Source organism: Sipha flava, unplaced genomic scaffold (assembly GCF_003268045.1).
Source record: "Sipha flava isolate LNK unplaced genomic scaffold, YSA_version1 74_pilon_pilon, whole genome shotgun sequence".
NCBI lineage: Eukaryota > Metazoa > Arthropoda > Insecta > Hemiptera > Aphididae > Sipha > Sipha flava.
In genome coordinates, this window is record NW_020273614.1 from 1,063,601 (window position 1) to 1,084,639 (window position 21,039).

At 34.8% G+C, this 21,039-nt stretch overlaps 1 protein-coding gene across 6 annotated transcripts in view; it reads right to left on the reverse strand.

Moving 5' to 3' along the window:
- LOC112692512 (cardioacceleratory peptide receptor) overlaps positions 1–21,039 on the reverse strand; it is a 342,250-nt gene that overhangs the window by 75,471 nt on the left and 245,740 nt on the right. Inside the window, exon 1 of one of the 6 annotated variants that reach the window (XM_025567194.1) lies at positions 11,347–11,367. The exons of the other annotated variants lie outside the window; for them this stretch is intronic. The gene's annotated coding sequence lies outside the window, so the exon portion shown is untranslated. Of the gene's footprint in view, positions 1–11,346; positions 11,368–21,039 lie in introns of those variants that run through there. 6 annotated transcript variants of the gene reach the window in all.

The following is a 21,039-nucleotide window of genomic DNA, read 5'->3' on the forward strand; positions in this document are numbered from 1 at the left end:
TTACTGACCACTGCTGACACTCCTGCTCGATAGTCTGTCATGAAACGTGGTTACACGTAAATAATTTTTTTGCTCTTTTTAGTACTGGGAAAGAGCGTTTAGAACTTGCTACTATAGCAGGTATTGTAATAAATATCTGAAGAGCCATAGTAATATTAAGAAATAAATTCTCTAGGTTTAAGGATTTCAGAGCATTAAGAAGATTCTAAGACGAGAATGTTTTTTAATTTTGTATAAAAGGCTGAGACAACGAGTCCTCTCGGGAGTACAGGCCCAGAGGATCAAGCCCTTTTTTACCCTCAACAACTCATCGGCCTCGAGAACGTCTCTGGGTTAGGTCCGCTAGCCGTAGCACACCGTCGCGAAAGAGCCAGTATCACGTTACTGCTATAAGTAATCGACTTAAATACGTGCACGGACCTGATTATACGCGCCACTCCGTCGCCGTTGTGTTCGATCAACATTTCGGTTTACCACTCGCGGTTCGCGCATAATATCTCAAAAATCGTACATTTTTATTTTTAAACGCGCAGGGATACGATAACGGTCTCGGGTTACGGCGTCGATGTTTTAATGTTGTCTATCGGCGTTCATTGTTCTCAAAACTACCGTTTAGTTGCAGAACTAGGTCGCGTATATATAGTTCCTACGTATTGTCCGTCCGCGATCAAACTCGGAGACCTTTGTTCGCCCCAGACCGGATACAGCGCGGGTGAAACGGGTGAAACAATCGGCCCGTCGGTCTTTAAAACTATGTAGGTGTTTTAAGTGCGATACAGTACAGGCCCTCATCCTGTTCGGTACGATCACGGGATGTAAACAGTCAGATGGACGAGGCGGTTGTTTTCACATTTCATTCCGGTGTGTAAGGGACGACGACCGTGAGGTCGCTCAATATGTTTTATTACGATACGTCCCCCACGCTCGTTGTACTGCTGCTTTTCCAGCTGTTTGTTGGTTTTTTTCCTTCGTAAAATGTTAAAACAACGTAAATAAAAAAAAATTAAAAAAATTAACGTCATCTCAGTAACGATATAATCCCTTGAAACACTCGTGGGTTATTGTCGGCGAAGAAAATAATGTTCCGAATCAAATTTGAGACACACACACATATGTATATAAATATATGTTATTATTTCATCGAGACGCATTCGAGTAGTATTATTGCGTACACGCGTGTACTGATGCACAATATTACAGTACCGCTTACAACGTACGCGCGCGGAGACGAAATAATTATTAAATTCTTATTCGTCGAACAAATAAGACCGAGACATATTCGGAGCGCTCATTGCACACACACACACACACACACACACACACACACACCGCCGCGTTGTTTACGCATGAAAATCCCGATGGGAGTATTAAGACGATTGTCAAACTTGTCGTCCTGTGTGTACGGCAGTCGACGAACAACGCCCACGATTTCGTTACACGAATAATAATGACGATTAAGTGGACGGTTATATTAATTTTATTTCGACAGCCAGACCGTGAACGCAGTTTTCCGCAATCGATTTGTGTGCACAGTGTTCCGTGAACAATATAATTAATAAAACGATACAGACGTTCGCGTTCAAACGATTCGATTTTTCTTGAAACGATCACTATACCCGGTAAAAATCTTCATCCGATCGTAATTGGTTTACTATTGCCATGTCGTAATTAATCGTACGATTTGTCGAACAACTTTAGTTATTATAAGTGTTCCGTTGTATTTTTTATACTGAACCCTTGCAAGGTCGTTTACAAACAACGTTATATGTTTTCGTTTGGATTTTAATTTGATGTTCTCAGCGTTTAGATAAATATAATCAAAACCGTATCTCTAGCACTATAAAATTTTATGTTCAGTTGGTTCTATTAATTTTTTGGAATTGCGACACTGTCAATTAAACGTGAGGATGTAGGTATCCGATAAACGAAGTATTATTTAGTACATCATGCTATTGTGTGTTTACAGTTGTAAAGTGCATTCGACGAGTGCTGCGACACTCGACTGATCGTAATCACTTCCTTAGTAACGTAGACGAACTATACTGTACCTTATAAATTTCACATGCCATGTAAAGTTTCATCATAACGGATTATCGTTCCGATATTCAAGCAACCTCAGTACGAAAAATAAATAATATTAATTACTTTTACCTCTGTTTCTCAACACTCCGTTTTCCTTATTTTCAATCATCACTTGCTCTTGTTGTAAAAATTAAGTTTATTAAATGGAAAGAATGTAATACGTATTTTATTTTAAAGTAGTAGGGGGAAGCACTCTATTATTATTATGGTACCGAAACCTAACAAACCTAAACATCTATTAACTTCATATCGGCCCATTAGTTTGCTTCCCACTCTCGGTAAAATATCTAAAAAAAATTCTCCTCACGGCTAATTCCTTTAATTAATGAAAAAAATATTCTCCCAAAATCTCAGTTTGGTTTTCGTACTCACCACAATACAGTTCATCAAATTCACCGTATCATGGACAAAATTATCACTTCCTTCGAAAACAAACAATACTGTCCAGGAGTTTTCTTAGACATTACCCAAGCTTTCGATCGTGTGTGGCACGAAGGTCTCCTTTACAAATTGAAGCTTTTTCTTCCTGCTCCCTATTATTTAATTCTAAAATCTTATTTTTCAGTACGGTTTCGTCCATCATCGCGGGATCACGTGCTTATCGCGCTCCGTAGTCCGTATTGGCAACGTTTAATGACAGTAGTCCGATCGTTATTACGCAACACATATTTAATGGGTGTGTAACGGAGCGAACCGTTTCACATATATTAGTATGGCATTGCTTCAATCATCACCGGCAACGAATTCTAAACGACACTTGTCTTCGCACTCCAGCTCTCCCAAGCATGAGAAAAAAACCAAATCTTTCACCTCGCCAAATCGATTCGCTGTTTTGTCAACGGCCAATGATGAGCTGGTATCGGACGTATTTACGTCTAACTCCAATGCTACAGAGCGCGAGCAACTACCACCAAGTCAAAACGTACTGAAGTCCATTCATATGCCGGCGATTTACGTAAAGAACATCAGAAACTTTTCTGAGTTTCATAAAAAATTAATACACCTCACGGGTATTAATGATTTTTCTTGTAAGTCCACACCATCTCATTTAATAATTAGGGCCAACAGTCACCCTGCCTTCGCCACCATTTCGAAGTATCTAATAAGCACTAGCGCGGAATTTCATACCTTCCGTCCCCATTACATGCGTCACTTTAAGGTTGTAATTCGCAATTTACATCATACCACTATTCTATCCGATATCTCCGATGCCCTGGCGGATCATGGACACTCTGTGGTACGCGTGGTGAATATAAGAAAGAATCAACGTCCATTACCTCTTTTCCACGTCGAATTGGCACTTAAGAATAATAACCACAATATCTTCAACATATCAACATTGCTCCATTCCATTGTAGTCATCGAAAAACCACACTCTAAAATTAATGACCCACCTCAGTGTTTTAAATGTCAAGCATATGGTCATACCCACAATTACTGTTGTCACTCCCCTAGGTGCGTCAAATGTGGTGAGGACCATCTTACTGCGAACTGTATCAAAGACCGGTCACTCCTGGCTAAATGCGCTCTGTGTTCTAGTGATCACACAGCCTCATATAAAGGATGCCCAATTCGCAAGAAATTGGTACTATCAAATAAAAAAAAAAACAAAAATGCCAGATACTCATAGGCAAGAAGCTTGTACTCGTCATCATGGCAACAACACCAAAGTAGGTCCAACGTATGCCAACATATCTTCAGAGCAACCAACATACACTATTTCTGATACTATATTTACATTTCTGATTGAAATAAAAATCTTATTAAACCCTCTACTTTCCCTTCTCACCGTCCTAATAAACAAACTCACTACGAATTCCCCATAAATTATCACAACCAATTACCAACAATTGCATTCAACCTATTTATGTAATCTATACGCCCTTATCTTTATATTAACCTTATTAATATTATTATATTTTTGGTTTTTTTTTTCTATTCTGTATACCTATTCAATATTATGATACAATATCTTATTGTTAATTTAATTTAATTACGTTGTAGATAATATAATTGTTGAGCTGTAATAGTTAATACTAAAAGCTGAATAAAAAAAAAAAAAAAAATCTTATTTAGAAAACCGTATATTTGTAGTACGCCACTTCAACTCACACTCTAACATGAAACCAATAAAAGTAGTAGTCCCCTAAGGCAGTGACCTCTCACCTATACTTTATAACATATACACAGCCGATATGCCAACCTCTAGAAAAACCTTACTAGCTACATTTGCCGACGATACCGCGATTTTAACATCTAAAAAAGACACTATAGCTGCAGTCAACACTCTCCAGCCACACCTAAATAAAATAAACTACTGGGCCAAAAAATGGAAAATCAAAATAAATGAAAATAAATCAGTCCAAGTAAACTTTTCCTTAAATCGTAACGAATGCACACAACTTTAAATTAACAATAAACCAATTCAAACCCAACCCCCAACCAAATACTTAGGAATCATTCTAGATAAGCGCCTCACATGGACATGACATACCAAGTTCAAGCGCAAGCAGGCAAACACACGTCTCCATCTACTTAGACCACTCCTCAAATCCAAAATGTTACTCAAATTCAAAACTCTTATATATAAAGCTATAATTAGACCAGTCTGGTCATATGACATACAAATTTGGGGTCCCGCAAAACCTTTTAATATACGACTCATCCAAACTTTTCAGTCTATTAATCTTAGATTCATAACTGGAGCCCCGTGGTTCATCACAAATGAATCTCTTCACAAAGATCTAAAAATATTCACCGTCAAGGAACTTTCAAAAATACATTACAAACATTTCTACACCAAATTAATAAGTCACCCAGGTTCTCTTATCCGAAATATGTCATCCATATCTCTCCCTGTTAATGTTAAACGTCGGCTAAAAGGAATTGGTCAAGAGATTTACTTTATTAATTATATAAAAATTAATATGCAATAAAAAAAAAAAAGAAAAAAAAGTATTCTGAGGTGTTGTAAATGAACAATTTCCTCCTCACATTAATCATGTTATTGTTATATATTATTTTATCAAATTTACTTATTGTTTTAAATAACAGATTGTATATATTTCTTCGAAATAAAAAAAAAATAAAAGTAGTAGGGTACATTTTAAACCCTTTATTTGGATATTATTTTAATTATGTACAACGAGACCTACACAGCATTGGTTAATATTAATGACTGTAACAATATTTGTATACGATTAGAATTTAAATATTAAAATTTAAAAACATTATACAACATTGAATATACAATTTATTTTTCATGGTGAGCCTGAAACATGCGATGGGAATTTGTTACTATCCGAAAAAAATTATTTAAAAATTAACGACGATTTAAAATCGTATAAATATCCAATATTGAATTCAATGTATAGCCAATGGTTAGTGAACATTTATCAAATATTTACATTATTTTAAAATATTTATTAAACATCAAATACATTTATCTATGCTGTATGCGTACGAACATGTGTCGGATGAGAATAATTTTTCGTCAATAATCACGAGATGACAAGTATTAACTGATATGCAGCGGCAACCGGTTGTAGTTAATTTTTTATTCATCTTCCCCGGCTTTCCTGAACAGTCAAAAAAATATTGTTCCGCGACGATTTCGTACGGAATTGGTCCGACGGATTAGATACCCGTAAGAAGACCACATACACACTCCGTAGGACTTTTCGAACGATTTAATCCGTCACAGGACGGATCCGTTGAAAATCCTCTCGTCTATGGGCACCTTACACCGCGGTGTACGATGACGGACGCGAGAGTTGTGGTAGGTGGTAAAACGTAAAATACGGCATTCGAAAAACATCGTAAAAATGCGCGCCGGTAAAAAAAAACGTATCGTCATATTAAAGACCGGATTTTGCATAAAATGCATGTTGCTATTTTCAACGTCATATACGAGCAGTCAACGAGTATCCATAAATCAATACTTGACTGATAAAATATCAAAATTTTGTATTGCATATGTTTACATATTTTAAGAGATATATACCTTATATACCGGTCCAAAAATCTATTGAGAAAAAACAGAAAGATTATAAGTACGTTTATATTTTACGTTTCAAAGAATATTCGAGGTACATGTCTCCGGCACCCCTCCTTTGAGATTTCGTTAAAAAACTCGAGGCAATCGTTTGTACTTGGTTTGTACCACAAAACTCATAGTTTGTACCAAAAACCTTAAAATGTTACAAATGTTTTAAATTGGGGGTGCTGGAGATATGCCAGCATTTTTTTTTGAGATTTCGTTAAAAAACTCGGGGCAATCGTTTGTACTTGGTTTGTACCACAAAATTTATCGTTTCTGCCGAAAGCCTTAAATAGTAGGTTTTAAGTTTTAATATATAATAAAACCAGGCAAAAAATGACTCTTTCACGACTCAATAAACGCACTTATGACGCAACAGCTATCGTAATCCTAGTGGTTTTTTTTTTTGATTTTTGTAAATTCCAAAAATTAAAAATAATTTTCCAAAATAGTTTTGGTTTTCTAAACACATTGGATAAGAGCCTTGAGTAGAAGATCCATTGATTATGCTAGCCCCCTCAATTTTAATTTTTATTTTTCATAATTTTTTTAAAATGGTGTTCTACATTTATAATATATGAATAAAAATGAGACAGTATAATATCCAAATGCAACAAATATACTTGTTTTTAAATTTATTATTTTTTAACGAGGATTGAGTGAAGCAAAATATTTAACTTTTTCCTATAACAGGTTGTAATTTATGGTATGAACGTACTCAAATTTAAATTCATTTATTTTGTTCAAAAATGTAACTGTCAGTTTTTGAACAACTAGAACGTTGAAGTAGTTTTGTTCGACCGTTGTATATTTACGATATTTATAATTACTACTTGATAACTTGTATCAATATGCATATAGTTAATATTATTGATGTTTAATTTAATATGCATATTTATGTTTATCACTGATTTTTATATTTTTTAATAAATTATAAAAATTAATATTATTATTTGAGGATACTATAACCTTACTATAGTTCGTATAACGGAAATTTTAAAAATAAATGTTTTACTTTTGAATTCATTAACTAAATACGGTGGTGCACTAGCATTATCTGTACTAAAAAATAATAGTACCAAATACAACATCTTATGAATGCTCTTAAATTTTATTCTTAGTTATTTACAGTGTTTTAATCTTTTTAATTGCTGATTATAATATTAAGTCATTTAATTATAAACACATATTAACTTGGAACTCGAAATTACAGAAACCTATTTTAGTTGCAATACTTTCATTGTAATTATACCCATCGTGAATCGACTTTATACTAAAGGTTTTGGTATTTCTAAAAATAAAATAGCTCCTTATCAACAAAAGACATCAAAATAAATTAATATAATGCTATACATTTTATAATTTTAAATGTTAATATAATATTCTTATAATATTTATAATTATAAAATACCTTGTTTATAATATCTACCTATAATCATATATAATATATAATAATCGTTAAAATATTTTATTATTTTGACTTATTTTAGTGCATATTTGAATGCATATTTTACAGTTTAAAATGTATGTAAATCCGGTTTTTAATCATTATTATTATCGTAACGTGCGATGCGGGGCCAGCAATCAAGTGATTATCGACGAATACATACATAACGTTTTCTCAACATTTTATCGAGCGACTTTTAATTTTTTAACTTCAGAGCAACGGTGACGACGACCCACGTCAGTGAAAAAAACTTATATTCGTATACAAAGCGATAATATTACCGACGCAGGGCCATCTATAACATGTAGTTTTTTTATATCGAAACAACCATCCGGGTCTTCATCGAAACCTTTTTTGCTTGGGAGGGGTAGAGTGCAACATGTAGTTTAAAGATCAAAAAGACGTACGAGTACCTAGTTACTTATCCCAGGCGCGCCTGAATGTAATTTTGACGTTTTACTTTTTTAGCAGTACAAATTAATTTGGAAGGTCTAGAATAAATTTGAATTGGTTTTATCTCACAATTTTTTTTTCGTACATTAGCGTAACGATTCTACAGGATGAACTTAATTTAAGACCGAAAATCAGTTTCAACACAATACTTTTTTGCTTCTATTCGTATTTAATACATTTTTCCGGTCTGAAAATAATATTTGAAAAACTTTAAGTGTTTTTTTTCTACATTATTTAATAGAAGTTGATTACTTCAAATATTTAAAGGCAAACTTATATTTTCATCTTTTGAAATGTTGGAAAAAATAACTTTTGTAATTTTTATTTAAAATAAAAATTAATACCTACGTTGATATCGAAACATCACCATTGGCGCTAAGCACGCACTCCATATAGTTAAATTAAATTGCCTAGAAAATTAGAATGTTTAAAAAAAAATTGAAATGATGATGGTTAAAAAATTTAAATTAATTTTTTTATATATAACTTGACAAATATTTTCTATTTAAAATAGTGTATTTAATAATTGAATATTATATAACTACAATTAGTTATGAATGATGTTTAAAAGAAATGTTTTGGGATTTGAATAGATGGTAAATTGGAAGGAGTGGGTGGGTAAATTTAATTATTTGAATTGGCGTTTTCAATTTCATTCGGCATCACTGAACACCACAGTGAATTACCCTGTATATAAAGCCAAGTTGTAATAAGTTATACTACTGCAATATTTGCTCGGCTTTAATATGCCTTTTATGAAGTAGCGGTGACACACAAGTGAAAGAGTACGGTAAACTTAGCAAACTACTAACGAAGAAATCGTGACAACTACGAGGCAATATAATGTGCGCCTAACATATATACCGTGTACATTACCATGTGAACAAACTACTGAAGTATAGATAGATTTAGCTCTTTAAACAGTACGATGATTATTAATTATTACGATCCCGCGTATTATACGTAGGAGTATTACAACAGTACCAAATGTCAACGTTCGCCGAAACGACGATTGCGTAAAAACGAAATTTTTTTTTAAAAAAAAAAAATCACCATCCGATGCTCCCCGCGACGTGTTTTGAAGTTGTAAAATTATTATTGCGTACAAAAACATTGTTTATCGTATATAGAAGAAAAACGTGATGCTCGTGTTTCGTTTCTCGAAAATAAATCAACGTGGATAATATTTTGTACTAATATTGATCCATTTGTTTACAATTGGAAAACTACATATATTTACCACCGACGGCCGAAGAAGTATAACGAAATGATTATGTTCTATACTCAGACATAAGGATTGCGACGAATTTCCAATAGCGCTCTATGTAAGCACTCGCAGATTTAGGATTTTAATTCAAGTAATAAAATTGAAAAAAAACCTAAAAAAATATTGATGTTTTGGATGGGATAAGATTTCCAGTAATGATCACGATAAGAAATAGAACGAAAAATAGTTATGAATATTGTACTTACGGTGAAAAATTTACGGAGTCAATCAAATGTGGTGTTATGAATCCAAAAAAAAGACAGATCCAGGAAATCATTAACACTAACTAGTTTCAAAATGTTGAATTTATATGAAACATAAACGAAAATCATAAGCTTTATTATGAATGCCAATTTCAATTACAACTCATTTGTATAAAGACGTTTTTATTTGTTTTCGAGGTAAATAAGCCGAAAATAATGTTTTGGAATCAACGTATCAAATAGATAAAGCAATACCGGTGGTTGTAGAATATAATTTAAAATTTATTATATCGTGTCTGTTGCCAATTCCTTGTACGTCAAAACGCACGTTTTTATTGCGACGATTAATGCGAACAATATTATTTTATAATATTATTCAAACGATGTCATTAACGGCAACCTTCCGGAATTTCAATTTCAATTGTATTCGCCACTGCATATATAATTATCAGGTACACGTACGTGGTACACTTTTATTTACTTATATGGGTGTCCAGTCATCATCGGTAGTTTGTCTAACCGAACCGCTACTGAACTTTCTGAGGTGTCTTGCAAAATATTTTAGGAGCCATGCCTAATGCTTAAGTAATTTATGTACATTATTTAAATTTAATGAGCCTTTGCCAATGAAGCATTGCAACGGTATTATAAAAAATAGTTTATGTATGATAAAAAGAATATTTTTCGATAGTAAAAAAATATAACAATAGTAATAATAATAATAATAATAATAACAATCGATGCTCAAAAAAAGGGTGAGTCATAAGATTTAATATAATAATAATTATTATAAAAATTTAGAGATAAATGTAAAGAGTTGTGATAAATAGAGACAAGAGCGAGTATTTACATGTAGTACTTCGTTATTATCGATTGTTAGATGAATAAAAAAGTGCATCAGTAGACCATGACATTTTAATGGGAACTTTAACATTTGTTGACCGCGTAACATCAGCAACTATACATTGTACAGGAACTCGATGGTTAGAAACGAAAACGAGAAAAAAAAAAAGATGAGATGAATTCCATTATAGCGTCCACACGATATTTTCATGTATTATCATACGGATGTGACACGATTTGTTTTATGAATAATAATCGTTGTTGTGTATTATATATTGTTATTGTATTGTATCGCGGTGCATACATCTTGTCCCGCCAAACTTGTACTGCACACGGACCGTAAAACTCGTTGGCTCCTGGCGGTTTGAACATGGAAACGACTGTTTTATCGCAAGACCAACACGTCGGGGCGTACCCACACGTTTGCGATTACATTTCGGTGCACGTATTTATTGTCAAACGTCCGTGCGAGCGGACACTGAGTGTACAAATAACGTTATCGAATATCATCATCGTGTTAGTGCGTTTAAATCTGCTTACATTGTTGACGGAAATAATATTCAAAACACGTCGGTGTTCACGCCGGAAAAGTTAAAAAAAATAATAATAAAAATTATTTTTCAATTTTTTACGAACAGAAACGACTGTAGTGTTGTAGGCACTACTAAAGGTGCGGGTCGAAGGTTTCGGTAAGGCATGCGCACGAGTACAATGCGTTGTATTACCCTCTGCAGAGCTGTTATATTGATTCACATTTAGGCGCGTAATCTGCACTAAGTTGAACACGATTTTAATTAATAACTAATTTTTAATATTTTTTTTGTTGATTATTAAGAACGCAATATATACTTAAAGAATCGTATTGATATTATGGGAACTGAAATTTAAAAAAAAAAAAACAAAAAAAAAAATAATGTAAATGCTTTAAGAAAATACAATATTACCTCATGTAAGCGGTGAGATTCTGTAGACTATTTCTTTCGCGACAATTTTCATTTTTGAAATCACTTACCCCATTATTTTCCAATCGATCCGAAACGAAAATTACACTCGGTTGACGTGTTAAGATGAAAGACTCGAAACCAAGGTAAAATGTGTTCTCGTTACGATGATGATATTATGAAAAATGAACGTATCAATAACGCGTGGACTGCAACAATATTGTAAACCTCTCGTATAAGTTTGACACGATTAGCTACAAAACACTGATCAACGGACACTATGATCTCTACGAATATACAAGTGATTACATGTTTTTGCAATGAGCACCAAAATCGTTAGTATTTATTTACGACTGTGGACCGTCGCGTCTGCGACGTGAATGGTAACGAAGGATTGATTGAAGTCGCGGACGTACGGTTTTCACGGAGGCCGGGTGGGCAATACCGACGCACGGTATCGAGGAATACGAAAACGGAATTTAACCGTATCAACTAAATAATATATCATTTGGGGGTGGGGGGTAATAACTGCATCATCTTTGACTGTAATTCAGTGGCGTATTTACGGAGGGGGGGGTCCAGGGGTACTGGATCCCTCCAGAACCTCTCCAAAAAAATAAAAAATTAACAACAATTCTTCCATATTTGCAGAATTGGGTATGTTAAACATTCACAGGGGAGTTGAAATTACTTTTGATGAAGTGATAAAGGAGTTGGCCAAAAAATCGAGACAACTGGAATTTATTTTATAACAATACTTTATAATGTATAGGTACATATATATAATATTACATAAGACTGTACGATTATTACATTATATATTTAGTTCAACTTTCTCCAAAAACTGCATAAGGACGTAACTATTACAATATAATATATAGTTTATATTAATTATGTATAAGCTGTGGACCTCCCCCCAGAAAAAATTGAAAATACGCCACTGCTGTAATTATTATCCAAAACGCTTCCACTGCGCGTAATACGAGTACACATTTCAGCAGCTTGCAGATTAAATTACTACCGTCATGGGTATTGTTCCGTGTAATATGTGATATGTCAAAAGAGGGTTTTAACTCGCGCGTTTTCGGCAGCGATCCCGGCTACTCGAATTTTTATATTTTCCAAACGCTTTAAATTGCCAAACACTATTTGAAAATACCTATACGTGCGATGCGAGACTGCACTTGTCTTGATCAGGGTTCGGATTTTCTGTGCTTATTATGCTTACGTTCTTCGGAATAGCATGCGATTTCAAAACGTAATTTGGAAATGCTTCGCATCGCATTTTTATTTACATTTCTAAGATATGATACATTTCTTCGTTCTTTCGGAGCAGCGTTTTTTTTTTTTTTACCCTTTTTAGTAATTTTATTATTTTCGATCGGTAATGTACTACGGTGGTGGTTTTTTACGCACGTCTCCCAAAATGACGACGTATACTCGTAACCACACGCACGGATAGTAAAATACACCTTGCGTGGTTCGAAGATAACCAAAACATGATCGCGCGCGTTACGTCGACTCGGACGAGTATCCGTAAAAACAGTACTGCCGAGGAAGAATGTAACGCTTGAGTTTATGACGTTCGACCGGGATTCAAAATCGAATTAAATTCCGGTACGGTATACGCAGTAGCTGTAATCGCGGAACACTACCGATACCGATGGTGTTTATTTTCTTTTACCCCATTTAATGCAATCACGTCAACGAGTTAGAACGGATCGCGCACATCCTCGGCTGCTAGCAGTCTTATTGATGTCTAACCTTAGCGGACAGATTCGTTTTCCCATAGCGATCGGGTCGGTTGAAATGCGGTTGACGGGAAGGGTTGACTGGCGATGACCGGCAAGGCTTCTGCTCACCCGCTCCGCCGTGACAACGTCAAGCGCGCTCGAGCCCTATTGGCCCGGAGGGGGGGGGGGTAGTGTTTGCCGTCGGCGCGATAAGGTTTAGCCGGTTACGCGCGGGGATGATCTCGAAACCCTCTAGGGGAGGGACGCATAAATTATGAGGTCCGTGATATTATCCGCGCGGCTTTCAAGATTTTTTCCGGGTCAAACGTTATCGTGCCGAGATAAGAAGAAAAGCTCACACGTATCCGCCGAGCACGCGCAAATAAATATATGTTGTGCGCTACCGTCTTACCGCGAGTACGTATTATCATTAAACTCGCGTACCTTGTGCGGGCGAAATGTGAAAATCTTTGTACCGCTCGAACATTACGTTGTTCCCGTTCGCACTTGTTCTCTCGCCACCAACCCCTGACCATTCTTTCTCGGCCGTCCGGACAATGCGACCGCTCGCGTGTGACGTTACACGTTAATTAGGACGACAAAACCATCGCGAAACGCGTGATTGATACGGACTGCAGTGACCGAGCTCAGCGGACGCGACGGACCAACCTCTCCCTTAAACTGATGATGTTTCTATCCCATTAGGTTCTCTCGAGGCCATTTAATATGCTACGAGACGCCGTACACATCATCGTGTACGATTCACTACGATTACGTGTACACATAATATAATGTATATCGTATATACGTTGGAACGAAAAAACGATGGACACTCGCAGGATGTGCGGGAAACCCTACACCATCAAAGACGTTAGTTCGTCGTCTCACGTCGATACGGAATCACTTTTTTCCGGCGACCGATCCGAGCACAAAGTATAACTGAAATCCTATCCAATAATCACGTGAGTTACCACAACCAACATATCGGGAACAGTCGAATTGCACTTCTTATACTTAAATTAAAATAATAGAACTGCATTCGAAAAATGTGTTAGTTATTTCTTTAAATTAAATCTATTACCGTGGTGTTTTTAATGATATATCTTTTGAATAAGAAGATATTATATAATGTTTTTTTGTATTTTTGACAATGTTATGGGTCTAAAAAAAACTTACCTATACAAAAGAAGATATTTTTTCACACATTATTCTTGAACTGAATGCAGTCATTACCTATTTTTGGTTAAGAGCGCATTTTTACCATTGTCTTTTTAAAATCATTTTTTTATAAGAGCAATTAGACTACGATAAGTGCAACTTAAGTGCGACCTTACCGCTTAATGTGGTTCTTCCAAGAAACGAAATATGTCATTAGTAGGGGTCGGATTTAAATACACGAAAAAACATCTATAAAAGTTTTAAAAGAAAATCCAAAAATTATTTTACCACAAAAATACCTTTAGAAAATTATTTATAATTTTTTTTTTTATAAATGTATTCATTTATCATGTAATTAATATACAATTCCCATAAATAAATGAACAATTTGAACAATTGTATTCGATGCTAGTTATAATAAACATCAGACAAAAAAATAAATAATTTTTAGATAATATTTTGAATTGGTCGAATTTAGTCGTATACATAAACGTATATATAGAGCCTGATTAACCAACAGCCGGGTTGGTGAATCAGGATCTATATATAGAATAGGCTACAGCCTAGGGCATCAATCGGTCAACGTTAATTTGGGGGCGCCGCAAAATAATTTTTTTATGGCCATAGAAGCCGTAATCGAATAATATATACTTCAAACATAAATTAAATTAAATAGTTTTATTATTTTAACTGCCACAAAGTATCAGTATTTGGCACATGACATTATTATGATAATATGTTATAATCATGTTATTCTTATACGAAATATGAGGGAAAATACAAGAAAACATAATAAGTTTACGACGTTTCATTACAATTAGGTATTTATGGACATAATAAATAGTCGTAATAATCCTGTTACATGGTTTTTTGATGAAAATGAGTTCATGGAAAATAGTTCTTTCGATTAAATAGCGGAATCGTTTACGTCCTCGAAACCAAGAAAGTAATACTTTTTATAACGGTTTGAACCAATGTTTGGCGCGAATCGTTTGAAAAATATTCTTGTAAATCAAGATATATTTTTTTCATATTTGATAAATGATAAATTTGAAAACGTTTATTTCTTTTGTATAATATTTTATTGATTATGTAATACTTTTTATTCTAAACACTAAAAGTCCGATGTCTATATGTCTTTTTATGGGCCTCCTCCTGGAACCTTTCTTTTCTAAATACATCGTAGAGGCGGCAAATCAACCCGAGCCTACTAACGAAGAACTCCTTAATTAGGCTCAGCGCATATACAACAAAATAATTGGAAAACGTTAAAAAAAAAATGCAAATTAAATGTTTGAAATGTATTTGGTACACGGAACAAGTTACACATGTAACCAGATGTACCCGCTGAAAGCATTAATTTCGAGATCACCCGGAAAAAGATGCATTTTCCTTTGAAATCCGGAGCCCTAGCGTTGCATAACGGGTCTGATTCGGTAGTTTTACACGTACAAATTTTTAGCGTTTCAATGGTTTACCGGAAATCGGGCGTTCTCGTACGGACGCAGGCGTAACGCATGAACTCGAGTCGTCCCAAGTGCGTACGTACGCGTCGCCGCGTACCATCGCGCACGGATGATACGCCGTACATAACGCAATATAAAAGTCGAGAAGACGGGCTTGGAACAAAATCATTACGAGATAATACATCTATACATATATAGGTTAGGTTGCATGTTTATACATGTTTGTATAATCACAAATGATTATTTGTAATTTATTCGTTTATTATATACTTCACAATACGAGTTCCATTAGTACATAGATTACATAAATACATAAACGTGCGCACGGGGTAGTGTCAGGGTAGGCACTTGACTACTCTGGGAACCTTCTCTCCCTCAACCAAAATAACATACGTACTGCAAGTACATGGTTGTTGGCGCTGTGTAAACGTATGTTCCAATCAACGCGTCCGGGTGGCGACCGACTGTCAGGAGACGAAACGGAACCTCTCTCAGGCACCAGACTTAATGTCAGGAGACGGCGGACAGGTAAGTCTTGGACTCTGAGGTCGTACATTCGACGGCGCAACCAGGATTTATTTTCGAGGAATGATGGGGGGGGGGGGGATTATGCAATAGAAAATAATTTAAATCAGATTGTGTTATCCGAGGAGAATAAGGTACGGTTGAGTCAATTGCATATTTTGGGGGAGGTCAGTTAAAATTTTACAAATACAAATACTTATAATGGTATTTAGTGTGCTGATACAATTTTAATTCACAATAAATAAAATAAAATCATGGTAGATAATATAAAATTTATATAATCTTAATAAGTATACAATATTATGGGGTTTGAGGGGAGGGGGGGTACGATCGCTTCCATCACCACAGCTCAGATACGTGCCTGTTCTACAGTAACGTGTTTAAGAGTACTTAACAGCTGTATTGTATACAAACTATACGATTGTTTTTGTCTACTCAATAAGTGGTGGTTGTTTGTAAAACATTTGTCAAGTGGTGACCTTTTAGTGGAAACAATTGAGAATGGTTTATAGAGCTTTTGAAAAGACGTAATGCACGAGTGGCTTGAAACCTCAGGCTTACAATTTAATAACCACAACATGAACAAAATAAATGTATACTTTTGTAGTGTGATATTATTATTAAAAATATATTGCAGTAATCCTTATTTATGGGTATAGCTTTATTATAATGAACAACTTAATGCGTATTATTAAGTAAGCAGATAGTTTCCACCAGCATTGTTTTCCGAAACCGATGGTTTATCATTACAATTTTATGTTTTTAAATGAAGTATAATACCTTAGGACATACCACAATGGCGTAACCAGGGAAGGGGATAACGGGTTATCCCCGTCACCCAAAATGTTTCTTATAAAAATATACAATCATTTTAAAACAATATAGGTACCTATATTATATCATGTCATCATTAAACAATTTTCAATTACAATAAACTAAATAATAGCAAATTTTGTTTTAACTTCTGTTTAATTGATTTATTAAAATTAAAAAGTTGATACTTATATCGGAGAGAATTGAAAATTTAAAAGCTCCAAAAATATTTTCTGACTACTTCACTAAAGTGTCGCATATAATATACCAATTGATTTTACCCATTTGCTGAACCTAGTTTTTGTCAGCTCGTATTTTCATTTCTGAAATGCATTAATTGTACAATAATGTTTTTTATTTTTTTTCTGAGTACGGAATTTCAATTAGAATTGCTAAGATTTTGGAAAAATTTGTACCCTAGATATATATATATATATATATTTTTTTTTTTAACAAAAAGAGAATATCCCATAAAATCGTAATAAAATAATATCAAATTTGGTCGAACAAGATCGTACATGAAATAATATAATAACAAAAAGATATGAAATAAAGGCGTATTTTTAAATACTTTTTATTTTAAATGTATCTGATTCTTATATGATAAGCTAGTCCCCTATCCGTGATAGTATTAAGGTAACAGCTTTGAGTATAAAATTAAAAAATTCCAAAAGGAAAATGCTAAAAATGATTTTTTAAAAAATCGTTATACTAGTATTATACCTACCTACTATTGATGAAGGCACTTGCGACGCATACATAAATATAAATAATGAAGTAATAATAAAATAAACCTATGCAAAAAAAAGTCAATTCCGGTGAGGTTCCAGTATTTAAAAAAATTCTAATAAGGATTTGTGGTAGGTTCCGGTTGCTAACATTCAAAACAATATTTTATCAAAAAGAAATAGTAACATTGTCCTCTCTCATGATTTCTGTTCTTATCCGGTTAAATCAACTTCATCGTTAAGTCTTAGTGCCGGCTTTCTAATTATTTTTTCTTCTTTATCATGTATTTATGTAATCTATGTAATGTGTGTTATTTTAGACGCATAATTTGGTTCAAGTTTTAATGTATTACATATTTGCTATAATGCTGCAAGCACAAAAAAAAATATATTCATTAAATTTGTAGGGCATTTTTTTAATTTCTTTTTTCTGTAGTTTTTTCGAATCAATAGAATCTTGAATTAAACTGTTCTTTGAGTGTGACCCTGATGTATTTTGTATTTGAAATATTTGGAATCGGTATTTTGCTCGTCCTTTTAGGTTGTTGTATATTTTTCAATCACGTCACAGCAGACGTTTTATATTTTGTTGTTTAATTTTAACGACCGTTCTAGGATAATTTGTTGGAATTAAAGCCTTTTGACACGTACTCCCGTGTTTTTTCTGTCTCTTTAGAATTAAAATAATTACATTTCTCTAATGCGCTGTGATGCAAAATTGAAAAAAAAAAAAATCGAATGGATGAATACGCTGTTTTCGAAAGTGAATTCTGTGTACACAGAGTATACAATAACAAAAGAGCCTTTGTTTTCGCAATGGTACACAATATCACGTGCGCAACTGTATTATTGTTCAATTTACGAACCTAAATGTTGTATTGTGTTTACATTTCAACGTCACTAATTATGTTTTCACATCACACGACAATTGTTGAAAACGACGTGCGCAGTAGCTGACGACGGTGCAGCAGCCGACGAGGCCGTCGATGGATAAATAATGATTTATGCATATTTTATATGGCGCGTTATTAGTCGTGTCCAGTGGCCGTCGTTAGGTTAGGTTAGCACGTTGTTATTATGGAATGGTAATAATTTCGTGAAAAATCGGCGCGAGAAAAAACAAAATTCCAAGAGCTGCCCGAAAGCAGGTGGCTTTCGGGATCCGCCGCGTCTGTCGCGAAGTGTAGTGCGTCTAACGTGGCACACGGAGTGGTGCGCGTGCGTGCGCGTGTGACAAATACCTGTACGCGAATACATTACAGCGCATGTGCCATTATTGTGCCGTGTTTGGTATTTTAACGTTTATATGTGTGTGTGTGCGTGTATTTTTTTTTTTTTATTATTATTACGATCTTTTATCTAATTGCAGAGTGTTGGTGCGATATTTCAAAATAACATATTGTCAGTGTGATTTATATCGCACACACAAGTACGATTCGTACGCGGTACAGCTCCAGGGTGTGGGTTCCGGCGAGCAATAATAATAATAATAATAAAAAGCGGTCTTTAGCAGTTGATTTTTTTTTCTTCTTTTTTTTTTTTTTTAACAGTCTTCGGAATTTCGCGAAATTCCGGGCGCAATAAATCAAGCGGTACCTAACCATCACCATCGCTCCTTCTCCTTGTCGTACACATGCGTCGGAACGCCTATTAAACAAAAAGCCGCGAAATTGGTTGACGATAAAACGCCGCGGCTAGCACTTTGCTCGGTCGCGTGTGGAATATATTCTCGTATAATGATTTCTTTCGAAACGCTTCAACTTTAAAGGCGGTTTTTTATTAAATTCCACCGAGAGAGAAAAACGTGGGAATTGTCGGTATCCGTTGTGTGTCTCACATGATGTATTCAGTCAGTAGATCAGATCGTTGTTCGTATAATCAGTCACGAGTCGTTGAAATGGATAAGGTCCAACGGCACTTATTTTAGTCGAATTGCACTTGGGTTAAGAAAAAATAAATACGTTCTTAATGAGTTATCATTTTTTTAATATATAAGTACGCAGAAATAATATCATAATAAAATAATAATAATAATAATGATATACTAGAAACTTAAATTCTGTCAAAAAGTATTATTACGAATAAATATATAATATTAATAACATAATAATAACTATGTAATGTATAATATTGACGCGCGTATTGTACGGAGCGTACAAAACGCGAAGGTTGTTTTAAGTCGTATCGACGAATCCGGGTCTGTCGTAAAATTCATCAATCACACAATGCAATAACATCCGATCAAAGTATACTGCTAGCAGGAGGAAAATGCAATTAGTCAATTAATTTTCACGTACGAGGGCTGTGCATTTAACGCGATCGGACAGTCACACAAAAAGTTTTTATTAAATTACCCCGTTAACGCGCGCGTTACTTAGCATATAGGTGCTCGCGTAAAAGGATAAGGCTTTTATTTGTAATGCGATAGCTGCGATAACGTAGCTGAGTTTCTTGAAACGCGTTTAATACGGGGTCCAAACAGTGAGGTGGAGGGCATAAGATTTCGGCGAGAACAACAGGATGTAGACGTTGTTTTCGAACGCTCGCGAAACGACCGACAAATTTTTTTTCATTCGATTGTGCTACGTTAAAAAAAAAAAAATTCAAAATTTCAATATGGCGGGGCTAGCATTTCTCCAGCTCCGCTAAACTTAAAATTTGATTTCATAAAGTTAGGAAGTCAGCACAAACGCGGGATCAAGTAGAACAAATGGCACTAAAGTAGCACAATCGAATGAAAAAAAAAATTTCAAAATTCCAATATGATGGGGCTTACATTTTTTCAGCCCCAATAAACTTAAAATTTGATTTCACGGGGTTAGGAAGTCAGCACAAACGCGGGACCAAGTAGAACAAATGGCACTAATGTAGCACAATCGAATGAAAAAAAAAAAATTCAAAATTCCAATATGGTGGGGCTGGGGAAATGGACCACTGTGTCGGTGGCGGTCCATGAAGATAATTAATATTCACAGTCATTGTTCTCGGTCCGACGGATTGCTCGCGCGGATCAAGATATGTTCAGGGGTGTGGTGCGTCTGGTGCGGCGAGCAGAGAAGATCGATGGCGGACGATAAAACGTAAATCTACTACGGAACTTAAGGATTTCTTCTGAACTCTTCCGAGTTCAGAACAAAGCGTAGCTGTTAGGGTGCCACATAATTGATCCGTAATCTAACACTAACCTCACTAAAGACCAGTAAAGAGCTTTTAAGAACGTGGAAAGTTTAAGCTCGCTAACCGTTAGCTTTATGAAGCCGGGTTTTTTTAATGGCTTTGTGACATATACCATTATATATATATTATGCTCTCGGGACAGCAACTGCAATCCCAGGAGAGAA